The sequence below is a fragment of the Carcharhinus amblyrhynchos genome, chromosome 12, assembly GCF_965287045.1.
Source record: "Carcharhinus amblyrhynchos chromosome 12, sCarAmb.v2.hapA, whole genome shotgun sequence".
Classification (NCBI taxonomy): Eukaryota; Metazoa; Chordata; class Chondrichthyes; order Carcharhiniformes; family Carcharhinidae; genus Carcharhinus; species Carcharhinus amblyrhynchos.
In genome coordinates this window covers 7,989,065-7,999,099 of record NC_137335.1, presented here as the reverse complement: position 1 = coordinate 7,999,099, position 10,035 = coordinate 7,989,065, and the positions used below count along the sequence as shown (strand labels likewise).

The 10,035-nt window shown below is 51.6% G+C and overlaps 1 protein-coding gene across 3 annotated transcripts in view; it reads left to right on the top strand.

Moving 5' to 3' along the window:
• Nucleotides 1-3,524: 3,524 nt before the first annotated feature.
• LOC145350763 (1-phosphatidylinositol 4,5-bisphosphate phosphodiesterase beta-4-like) overlaps nucleotides 3,525-10,035 on the top strand; it is a 451,544-nt gene continuing 445,033 nt past the window's right edge. For all 3 annotated transcript variants that reach the window (XM_080200036.1, XM_080200037.1, XM_080200034.1), the window contains exon 1: nucleotides 3,525-4,390. The gene's annotated coding sequence lies outside the window, so the exon portion shown is untranslated. The remainder of the gene's footprint in view (nucleotides 4,391-10,035) is intronic.

Below are 10,035 nucleotides of genomic sequence, written 5' to 3'. Positions count from 1 at the left end.
GTCCATTCAAAAATCTGACGGCAGCAGGGAAGAAGCTGTTCTTGAGTCAGTTGGTACATGATCTCAGACTTTTGTATCTTTTTCGTGACAGAAGAAGGTAGAAGAGAGAGTGTCCAGGGTGTGTGGGGTCCTTAATTATGCTGGCTGCTTTGCCGAGGCAGCTGGAAGTGTAGACAAAGTCAGTGGATGGGAGGCTGGTTGGAATGTTGGAATGTGGGGAACGTAGCGGCTAATTTGTCCACAGCAATCTCCCACAAACAGCAATGATGGCACATCGATCAGCGCTGCTTCCTCACAGTGCCAGGGACACGGGTTTGATTCTTGGCTTGGGTCACTGTGTGGAGTTTGTACGTTCTACTCTGTGTCTGCGTGGGTTTCCTACAGGTGCTCCAGTTTCCTCCCACAGAGTGAAAGATATGTTGGTTAGGGTGCATTGGCCGTGCTAAATTCTCCCTCAGCGTACCTGAACAGGTGCCGGAATGTGGCAACGAGGGGATCTTCACAGTAACTTCATTGCAGTGTCAATGTAGCCATGATGTGGAGCTGCCGGTGTTGGACTGGGGTAGGCACAGTAAATAGTCTTACAACACCAGGTTACCTGATGAAGGAGCAGTGCTCCGAAAGCTCGTGCTATCAAATAAACCTGTTCGACTTTAACCTGGTGTTGTGAGACTACTTACAATGTTAATGTAAGCCTATTTGTGACATTAATAAATAAAGTTTGAAATTTTAATGGGTAGGATTTTCCAGCCACACTCACTCCAAACCCAGAAAATCCCACCCGATGTCAATGGACCTTTGCAATGTCCGTCCCCTCTCGGCTGCTACAATTCCCATGGCAAGTGGAATGGGAAAATTTCCCTCATCTGTTTTACGGCAATATTGATTCAACGATAAATATTGGCCAGGACACGAAGGATAACTTGCCTGCTCTTCTTTGAAATATTGCCAGGGGATTTTTTTTTACATCCACCTAAGTAGGTAGCTGCACGTCTCGCTCTCGGACAGTGCGGTGCTGCCTCGTTACTGCACTGGAGTGTTGGCCTTGCTTCTCAAGCCCTGGACATTGAATAGAATCATTGCAGAAGAAGGCCATTCAGCCCATCAGGTCTGCACCGACTCCCTGAGCAGCTTACCCAGGTCCACTCCCCGTCCTATCCCCATAACCCCACACACTTACCATGGCTAATCCTCCTAATCGACACGTCTTTTGATTTGATTTGATTTATTATTGATCACCTGTATTGGATACAGTGAAAAATGTTGTTTCTTGCATGCTATACAGACAAGACGTACTGTTCATAGAGTACGTAGGGGAGAAGGAAAGGAAATGGTGCAAAATGTAGCTAGGGTGTAGAGAAAGATCAACTTAATATAAGGGAGGCCCATTCAAAAGCCTGACGGCAGCAGGGAAGAAGCTGTTCTTGATTCGGATGGTGCAACTAATCCACATAACCTACACATCTTGGGATACCAAGGGGCAATTTACCATGGCTAATCCACATAACCTACACATCTTGGGATACCAAGGGGCAATTTACCATGGCTAATCCACATAACCTACACATCTTGGGATACCAAGGGGCAATTTACCATGGCTAATCCACATAAACTACACATCTTGGGATACCAAGGGGCAACTTACCATGGCTAATCCACATAAACTACACATCTTGGGATACCAAGGGGCAACTTACCATGGCTAATCCACATAAACTACACATCTTGGGATACCAAGGGGCAACTTACCATGGCTAATCCACATAAACTACACATCTTGGGATACCAAGGGGCAATTTAGAATTACTAATCCATATAACCTACATATTTTGGCACATTCTGGGGTAATTTACCATGGCCAATCTACCTATCCTAAACATCTTGGGACACTAAGGGGCAATTTAGCATGGCCAATCCACCCAATCTGCACATCTTTGGACTGTAGGAGAAAACCAGAGCACCCGAGGAATCCCATGCAGACATGGGGAGTACATGCAAATGCCACGCAGACAGTCATCCAAGACTGAAATTGAACCCAGGCCCCTGGTCCTGTGAGGTTGCAGTGTTAACTGCAGCTGCGAGGAGCAATGGCATCAATTGTGATGTGAGAGCACTCACAGGCGTGCAGAGTGTGGGTAACTCCTACCCAGAGGATACCATATATCATTTGCAAGCAGAGTGTGAAAGGATGAAGTCTCTGAGGTTGAACGTCAACCACATTGCTTTGGATCTGGAGCCCCACGTAGGCCAGACTGGGTAAGGACAGCAGATTTCCTTCCCTGACAGACATTAGTGAACCAGATGGGGGTTTTCCGACACTGGTTTCACGGCCATCAGTAGATTCTTAATTCCAGATTTTTTTTGTTGAATTCAAATGCCACCACCTACTGTGACAGGATTCGAACCCTGGTCCCCAAGACATTAGCTGAGTTTCTGGATTAATAGCCTAGCGATAATACCACTAGGCCATCGCCTCCCCGTTGCTGGCAACCACAACTGATCAAGGGACACTACAACTCTTGATGCTTAGGAGGGCAGGACTAAAACATCTGCTTCTGATGGGTAAAATTGAGGGCAGCAGGACTGAAGAGAGAGAGAGAAAGGAGGAAATGTATCGCCACTGGACCATACCATCCTGTTGCACCTGTAATCTAACTATCTGTCACAAGTAACTTGTTTTCAGGCCAATTTCACACAGAGAAAGAATTGAATGGCAGAATGCACTCCCTCAGGTACCAGTGACAGTCTCAGTTAACGAGAATGGATTCTCAGTTATTGAGTAACCACGATGTGAAAGTCCTGCCCGCAGACCTGTTTGTCATAAGATTGTTGCTTGCTGTCTCAGGTTACAACCTCCTTTCATTGTCCCTCCCTCCAGGAGCAAACTACCCCGTTTTATTTTGTCTCCAGTTGCAACATCAGCAATACATTCTGCATCAAATGTTAGAAGTAAAGCCACACTCCCAGCACGCAAGAATGCAACAAAGTTTGTTTTTGCTGGTCAAACCGAATGCACGTTATTGTTCGGGCAAAACAGCAAATCGCCTAAAACGCTCGGAGGGGGGCTCAAGCCTGCCATTCTCAGATGCTGCATCAGAGGAGAGGATGCGTCCCCGCGTCCCTTACACTTTGCATATCAGCCGAGCTTTTCTGCTACTGCTTTGTTATTGGAAAATGAGAAAAAAAAACAACCTTTCCTCTAATGCTGGTAAATAAGTTGGCAAAATTTTAAGAGCAATGCCTCATTTATTTAGGCAGAGCAATCGTTAGTCGGAAGAATCAGGACGTCAGATGCTGGTTAAAATGTTGCAGCATCTTTGCAACACAGGAAAAAGGGCCAGCTACAATATGCACAGACGGTGCTAAAATTCACAATCCTGAATTATTTTTTTAATTGTATATACAAGACAATGACGTATGTATTTCCCTAGTAATAGTGGTCACATGGCATTTGAGAGGGACGGTCCAATTGGCTTCCCCTTTGCTGACTGCAGAGTTCCCACCGACTGGAGGATTTTACAGTGAGAATTGCATTAACCTTGGCCGGCGCAGGCTGCACAGCGCTCATTCAGTCTGTTCCATCTGAACGCAATGCTTTTTCCACCTTCCTTCCCTCCTTTCCATGCTCCTGTGGAGGGAAGCTTGCACCGGGGCTGCTAGATGAAGCTGGGGGGGTGGTGGTGGTGGTGTTTGGCTGCAGAACGTTGGCAGGGAGTTTAGAATCTGAGCCCGGGGTAATAGAACGTTGGCCCGGGAATGGAACATTGACCCGGGGGGTGTTTAGAATCTGAGCCCGGGGTAATAGAACGTTGGCCCGGGAATTTAGAATCTGAGCCCGGGGAAGGAACGTTGACCCGGGATAATAGAACGTTGGCCCGGGAATTTAGAATCTGAGCCCGGGGATGGAACGCGGCGGAGCGGAGTGAAGCGCGTGCTCCGGGTTGACAGCGGGTGCTTTTCTCCCTCTCTCTTGCAAGTCTTCACATTGTATTTTTCTGCAGCGGTGGGTGAGGAGGGAGTGCATGTTTTGCCTCATCTCCTCCCCCTCGCTAGACATCCCTGTGTTGAGGTTTTGTTGCGGGGAGGGGGTGGATTTATTTAATCCAGTGCCGAGAATGAAGGGAGACTGAGGACAAGTGGGTGGCAACTGGACAGAAAACCCCTCTCATCGCCACAGCAACCAGCACGCCCACAGCTTCTCTTCCTGCCTGCTTGGTGTAAGACTTTCTCTCTCTCTGTCTGTCTAATGCACGCATATGTTTATGTATTACTTCCTATCGCCTTCCTGACGCGGTGTCATTTGAAGGAAGCTGTTCTAATGAGGCGCTGGGGCTGGATACACTGGATTCTGCCGAGGTGAATGCAATAGGACAGCGCTGTGTGCAGACAGGTAGGAGGACAGCAAAGTGTCCCCACTCTGCCCCTGATCTCAGTCTCCCCATTCACTCCCCCCCATCTCCCCATTCACTCCCCCCCATCTCCCCATTCACTCCCCCCCATCTCCCCATTCACTCCCCCCCCATCTCCCCATTCACTCCCCCCCCATCTCCCCATTCACTCCCCCCATCTCCCCATTCACTCCCCCCCCATCTCCCATTCACTCCCCCCCATCTCCCCATTCACTCCCCCCCATCTCCCCATTCACTCCCCCCCCATCTCCCCATTCACTCCCCCCATCTCCCCATTCACTCCCCCCCCATCTCCCCATTCACTCCCCCCCCATCTCCCCATTCACTCCCCCCCATCTCCCCATTCACTCCCCCCCCATCTCCCCATTCACTCCCCCCCCATCTCCCCATTCACTCCCCCCCCATCTCCCCATTCACTCCCCCCCATCTCCCCATTCACTCCCCCCCCATCTCCCCATTCACTCCCCCCATCTCCCCATTCACTCCCCCCCATCTCCCCATTCACTCCCCCCCATCTCCCCATTCACTCCCCCCCATCTCCCCATTCACTCCCCCCCATCTCCCCATTCACTCCCCCCCATCTCCCCATTCACTCCCCCCCATCTCCCCATTCACTCCCCCCCATCTCCCCATTCACTCCCCCCCATCTCCCCATTCACTCCCCCCCATCTCCCCATTCACTCCCCCCCATCTCCCCATTCACTCCCCCCCATCTCCCCATTCACTCCCCCCCATCTCCCCATTCACTCCCCCCCATCTCCCCATTCACTCCCCCCCATCTCCCCATTCACTCCCCCCCATCTCCCCATTCACTCCCCCCCATCTCCCCATTCACTCCCCCCCATCTCCCCATTCACTCCCCCCATCTCCCCATTCACTCCCCCCCATCTCCCCATTCACTCCCCCCCATCTCCCCATTCACTCCCCCCCATCTCCCCATTCACTCCCCCCATCTCCCCATTCACTCCCCCCATCTCCCCATTCACTCCCCCCCATCTCCCCATTCACTCCCCCCCATCTCCCCATTCACTCCCCCCCATCTCCCCATTCACTCCCCCCCATCTCCCCATTCACTCCCCCCCATCTCCCCATTCACTCCCCCCCATCTCCCCATTCACTCCCCCCCATCTCCCCATTCACTCCCCCCCATCTCCCCATTCACTCCCCCCCATCTCCCCATTCACTCCCCCCCATCTCCCCATTCACTCCCCCCCATCTCCCCATTCACTCCCCCCCATCTCCCCATTCACTCCCCCCCATCTCCCCATTCACTCCCCCCCATCTCCCCATTCACTCCCCCCCATCTCCCCATTCACTCCCCCCCATCTCCCCATTCACTCCCCCCCATCTCCCCATTCACTCCCCCCCATCTCCCCATTCACTCCCCCCCATCTCCCCATTCACTCCCCCCCATCTCCCCATTCACTCCCCCCCATCTCCCCATTCACTCCCCCCCATCTCCCCATTCACTCCCCCCCATCTCCCCATTCACTCCCCCCCATCTCCCCATTCACTCCCCCCCATCTCCCCATTCACTCCCCCCCATCTCCCCATTCACTCCCCCCCATCTCCCCATTCACTCCCCCCCATCTCCCCATTCACTCCCCCCCATCTCCCCATTCACTCCCCCCCATCTCCCCATTCACTCCCCCCCATCTCCCCATTCACTCCCCCCCATCTCCCCATTCACTCCCCCCCATCTCCCCATTCACTCCCCCCCATCTCCCCATTCACTCCCCCCCATCTCCCCATTCACTCCCCCCCATCTCCCCATTCACTCCCCCCCATCTCCCCATTCACTCCCCCCCATCTCCCCATTCACTCCCCCCCATCTCCCCATTCACTCCCCCCCATCTCCCCATTCACTCCCCCCCATCTCCCCATTCACTCCCCCCCATCTCCCCATTCACTCCCCCCCATCTCCCCATTCACTCCCCCCCATCTCCCCATTCACTCCCCCCCATCTCCCCATTCACTCCCCCCCATCTCCCCATTCACTCCCCCCCATCTCCCCATTCACTCCCCCCCATCTCCCCATTCTCTCCCCCCCCGCTCTCCCCCCCCGCTCTCCCCCCCCGCTCTCCCCCCCCGCTCTCCCCCCCGCTCTCCCCCCCCGCTCTCCCCCCCCCCGCTCCCCCCCCCGCTCTCCCCCCCCCCGCTCTCCCCCCCCCGCTCTCTCCCCCCCCCCACACTCTCCCCCACCCCGCTTTCCCCCCTCTGCCCCCCACTCTCTTCCCCCCCTCTGTCCCCCCCTACTCTCCCCCGACTCTTTTCCCCTTTGCCCCCCCGCTTTCCCCCCTCTGCCCCCTCCATCTCCCCACTCTCCCCCCACTCTTCCCCCTTTGCCCCCCACTCTTCCCCCCTCTGCCCCCCCCTTCTGCCCCCCCACTCTTCCTTCTCTTTGCCCCCCCCCTTTGCCCCCAGCAACTTAGACCCAATACCTTCCTTTCCAACTCTACCTTTTTATCCAATGTTGCTCTTTAGGAAAAACTGCAGTGTTGGGTGGCATTTCTTTTTTGCCCTCGTCCGGGCCGTGCATTTCCTCCTGCTGACAATGTTTCCCACAGTTGTAGCGGGGTCAAACACAGCCACTTTAAACACCCCAGATACAAGGGGGAGAACTTGCTTTGAAATGGTTGGTTTCAGTGTCGACCGCATGGCAAAGATTACAAAGCTTTGCGATCAGACCTGACATTTTGCTTTAGACCTGAGTTTGCAGTTGCAACCGGTTCCTAATTGTGGCAAGCCCACACTTGATACTTTGTATTGACAAAGGATTACTGATTTGATTCCATGTTTAAAACCCAGCAGCATGGGCTCCGCATTGAATTGTGCTTATAATGCACACGCGGTCTTCGATATTCCAACCTCTGGCCAATATTTAGCGTGATACGGTGGCACAGTGGTTAGCACAGCTGCCTGACAGCGCCGGGGACCTGGGTTTGATTCCCAGCTTGGGTCACCGTGTGGAGTTTGCGCATTCTCCCCATGGGTTTCCTCTGGGTGCTCTGGTTTCCTCCCATAGTCCGAAAAACGTGCTGGTAAGGGTGCGTTGGCCCTGCTAAATTCTCCCTCAGTGTACCCGAACAGGTGCCGGAGTGTGACGACTGGGGGATTTTCACAGTAACTTGATTTGATTTTATAATTGTCACGTGTATTAACATACAGTGAAAAGTATTGTTTCTTGCGTGCTGTATAGACAAAGCATACCGTTCATAGAGAAGGAAACAAGAGAGTTCAGCATGTAGTGCTACAGTCGTAGCTGGGGTGTAGAGAAAGATCAACTTAATACACGGTAAGTCCATTCAGCAGCGGGGAAGAAGCTGTTCTTGAGTCGGTTGGTACGTGACCTCAGACTTTGGTATCTTTTTCCTAAAGGGAGAAGGTGGAAGAGAGAATGTCCGGGGTGCGTGGGGTCCTTGATTATGTTGGCTGCTTTGCCGAGGCAGTGGGATGTGTCAACGGATGGGAGGCTGGTTTGCGTTCATGCCCTCCCACTCTCATTGCAGTGTTAATGTAAGCCTACTTGTGACACTAATAAATAAAACTTTAAGAAACTATTTGGGTTGTGTTCTTGACCCTGAGATTTTTAAGTTCACAGCTTATTTATTAGTTGCAAGTAAGCTGACATTAACACTGCAATGAAGTTGCTGTGAAAATCCCCTAGTCGCCACACTCTGGCGCCTGTTCGGGTACACTAAGAGAGAATTTAGCACCTAACCGGCACATCTTTCAGACTGTAGGAGGAAACCGGAGGAAACTCACACAGTCACGGGGAGAATGTGCAAACTCCACACAAACAGTGACCCAAGCTGGGAATTGAACCCAGGTCCCTGACACTGTGAGGCAGCAGCGCTAACCACTGTGTCACCCAATTTCATTCATCTGAATGAATCGTGATAAGTTTTTTTTTGTCACTTCAAGCATTAACAATTTGCATTGTGAAGGATGCAGTTTGCCTACACTGCTGTTTCTCATTTGATATTGCAGTTTAGTCCAGAACTTCTTGGGGAATCAAGTTCGTTGGGGTTTTGTTTTGCTGGAATGTTCTATTAGAGAAGGAACAGTCGTGTAATTAAGTGTGCCCAGTCGCACTTCCATTAGCTTGAGCAGCTTGGGGACACGAGGAGCCCCATTCAGCCCCTCAAGCCTGTTGTGCCCCTTGAACTGGGCTGATCACCCATCCTCACGCCATTTTCCCAAGTCACAGAGTCCCTACAGTGCAGAAGGAGGTCATTTAGACCACCAAACCTGCACTGACAACAACCCCATCCAGGCCCTATCCCTGTAACACCACATATTTAGCCCCATAATCCCCCTGACTCTAAGGCAATTTGCATGACCAATCTACCTAACCGACATATTCTGGGATACTAAGGGACAATTTAGCATGACCAATCCACCTAACCTGCATGTCTTGGGACACTAAAGGCAATTTAACATGGCCAATCCATCTAACCTGCACATCTTTGGACATCGAGGGGAAATTTAGCACGGCCAATCCACCTAATCTGCTAGTCTGTGGAGGAAACCCATGCAGAGAATGTGTGGACTCCACACAGACAGTCACCCAAGCTGGAATTGAGCCCAGGTCCCTGGTGCTGTGAAGCAGCAGTGCTAACTACTGTGTCACTGCGCCACCCGCCAAATCTCTGGCTGTTATCAGCGCCCTGGAAACCTGTGGATCCCTCTCTCGAACGTACCCAGTGACTGAGCTCTGCATCCCTCTGCAATAGAAAATTCCAAAGGTTCCCCGCCCTCCGAGTGAAGAAATTCCTCCAGCATCACTTGGAGTAACCCTGAGGTCCAAGAAGTGGTGCAGAAATATTCTTTCTCGTGCTCGCTCACGTTTTAGCAGCAATTTATTGGGGTCAGAATGTGAGTTTGGGCTGTGTACAAGGCAATGTTAATAGGGAAAGAAGAATCGTCATGGCCCAGCTTACAGCAATCAGAAAAATGCACCCACACAACCCGATGGGCTGAATGGCCCCTTGCTGCATGGTAACATTTCTGTGGTTCTATAAAAGCATGTTTGAGTTCCTGTTTTTGTTTAAGAAAAGGATCTCTTCTAATGATTGAAAATGTGGCAGGTTGTTGAAGTGTAATTTTGCCATAGCACCTTTTATTTTTAGACAGTCGCATTGGCAAAATGGAGTTTGATTTGAGCTTCACTCTGTAAAGCGGACACATTTGTCGCTGGCATGATGCTTTGTGAGATTTTTTTTCAAAAACCGATTCCTGGATATGGTTTTTGATGCAAATCCAGTTCTGATGTGTGGAGGCAGATTCTGGAATTTTGATTCAAGTCACCATTCTCGACCAAATTTGACGCATTAATAATAATAAGGACAGTAACGTCAATATTACCTTTCTGGTTGCTCAGTGAGAGACTCTGTATAGAAGGGAAGTTGAACCTGTTGGGTTGGAGTTTCAGAGAAAGTCTGTCTTCCAGGGTGGCACTGTGGTTAGCACTGCTGCTTCACAGTGCCAGGGACCCGGGTTTGATTCCCAGCTTGGGTCACTGTCTGTGTGGAGTTTGCACATTCTCCCCATGTCTGTGTGGGTTTTCCCCTCGGTGCTCTTGTTTCCTCCCACGTTCTGAAAGACGTGTTGATTTGGTGGTTTG